The sequence below is a fragment of the Mus caroli genome, chromosome 10, assembly GCF_900094665.2.
Source record: "Mus caroli chromosome 10, CAROLI_EIJ_v1.1, whole genome shotgun sequence".
Taxonomy (NCBI): Eukaryota; Metazoa; Chordata; class Mammalia; order Rodentia; family Muridae; genus Mus; species Mus caroli.
The window spans coordinates 62,888,432-62,890,931 of NC_034579.1; the positions used below are offsets into that span (position 1 = coordinate 62,888,432).

The 2,500-nt window shown below is 42.4% G+C and overlaps 1 pseudogene; it reads right to left on the reverse strand.

Moving 5' to 3' along the window:
* Positions 1–340: 340 nt before the first annotated feature.
* Positions 341–919, reverse strand: LOC110302698 (annotated as a pseudogene).
* Between the last annotated feature and the right edge of the window lie 1,581 nt (positions 920–2,500).

Here is a 2,500-nt window from a genome sequence, read left to right on the forward strand (position 1 = left end):
ATTGGTTGATTGATGGGAGAGAGCTTGCTGCGGCTTTTATTTCGCACGTATAACCACTGGGAAGAGTCGGGTCCTTGCTTGTGGCCTCCCTAGAGATTACACTGGAGTTACGAGAGCTATAGACAGGAGATGGGAAGTCATGTGACAGAAACAATGATTCAGACCAATCATATGATTGCAAAGCCAGGGCTTCCATCAAGGCTTCAGGTGGCTGAGCGTGGCTTTGGACCTCTGAGGAAGCCATGCCAAGGGAAGATCTGAGCCAGTCTTGAGCAGCCTCCATGACATCAGGAAAGGGAGAATTAGCAGCTGGTGGCTCCCGATATCTTCAGCTCACGCTCTACTTGGTCCTGAAGGATGTGCCAGCAAACTTGACCTTGCCGCCCAGCTCCTCTTTGATTCTACATATCTGATTGTACTTAGCCAGTGCTCAGATCAGCAAGGAGCACCAGTCTTGATCTGCCCAGTGCAGAGCCCCACCACCAGGTCAGCTATAAAAGTATCCTCAGTCTCCCCAGAGTTGATGAGACACCATGACACCCCAGCCAGTTTATGTGCCTGCAGAGACTTGGTCACAGAGCAGATCTGGTTCATTTTGAGTAGGAGGCGGTTGCAAGAATTCTTGCCCACAACCTTGGCACTCCGCTTAGGAGGGTTGGTTACTCCAAGATTATCACCAGCCACCTGGATTCCTGCTGTAAATTTCTGCCAAGCTTCCCAGTCATTCTGGTCAACGGGGTCTTCAATGGGCAACACTGGACACTCCCAGAAGAAAGACTTGTAAAATTCAACCAGCTGGTTGAGCATGGTATCTACTGGAGTCACTGCACAACTTGAAGTCCAGGTCCTACTTACGAGACCTGTAGCACTCAGAGGCAGCCAGGGACACCTCCAGGATGTAGGTATTTGCACATTTACATCAAATTTAGATTCAGTGCCATTCATGTCGGCCATCAGTTTGTTCGTCTTTTCTTCTTCCCCAACATTCAGTTTCTTGCTAACCAGAGTGGGTGGAAAAGCTTTATTGATGTGCTCAACAGCCTGACAGACACCTTTCCTCGTGTTGCACATCTTATTATTGACACAGAGTTCTAGGGTCTCGTAGATACCACTGCTCAGAACAGATCTTTGAGCTGTAGAGATCAACCTCAACAGTGGGATTCCATGAGTGTCAACGATCACTTTGGCATGGATAGTGAGAATAGACATAGTGAATTTCTGGCAGTCAGACTGGTATGGGTTTCTATAGGTACTGAAGAGAGCATTGGCCGCTATTCTCATAATGAAGAAAAGTTTGGAAATAAAACTCCTTCCGAGCCAGAGGTAGCAGTACATACTTGTGATTCGAGCACTCTAGAAATGGATTCAGATGGACTGGGCTGTTGGAGATAGCTTAATAGTACATCAAGTAAGTCTCTCAGCACAACACAGTCATTTATGTGCTGGGGATGTGGCTCAGTGCTCAGTGACAGAACATGTGACCATATCACACAAGACTCTGGGCTCAATCACCAGCCTTGGAAAAAAAAAGCTTATTTTAAAGCAAGAAAAAAATATCAACAGGAAGCTTCAGAAATTTAAGGGTTGATTTTTGTAAGTCAGAGAAAAATATACTAGATGCACTTAGGATATAAAAATTACATTCATTACTACAGAGCCTCAAAATAAAATGAAGGAAAATAAGTCAAAGAGATAGATGGATACAGGAAAAAAAAACACAAAAAGAAAACAGGAAAGTATACTGAAGGGGCCACAGTTGCAGAAAAAGATCCTATGATTTTTAAATTATCCAAGGCCACAGACACATAAACTATGAGGGCAGAGCAGAGTTGGGTAGCTGTTTTGGCTGCAGAGGCACCGGCAGTCATGATTCTTTATTACAATGATTGGCCAGCCAGATAAACCACAATTCAGTAAGTTACGGGCTTGCAAGATGGAGGGGAAACAAGCAAGCGCCTCAGCAAGCTGTAGAAAGATGCTGGCTTTATCTGCGGATACATGTGGACCCATCCAGAGATGAAGCTCTCAAACAGCCAGCAAATATAAATGACTTATGAGGATAATATTTCAAGGCATAATAATATAGCTATACCTAGTGTTCTTCTAAGATCTGGGTTATTAAATATTAAATATCAATGCTGTAAATTATAGTAGCAGCTTTATATGACTAAATTAAATTCAAACAAAACCTAATTTTCTTAATCATGGGCTGTAATCCTCCAGGAACATATGCTATTAACTCAGTTACAAATGGCACAGAAATTGTATGACTTTAGTTATGGTATTCACTGTCAAGTTCTAAGCTGGGGCAGACTTCTCTGTAAATCTCCTGCAGGGATTTATTTCATCTATAATGGTGATGGTTTTTTTTTTTTTTTTTTTTTTTTTTTACAAAGAAGATCATCTTTTCATACTTCGATTCCCTTTTCTCCAATTTCTTTTTTTCTCTCAGTGTCAATATTTTGAAAAGATTTGTCTTATTTTTAAGTGCATTGCGTGC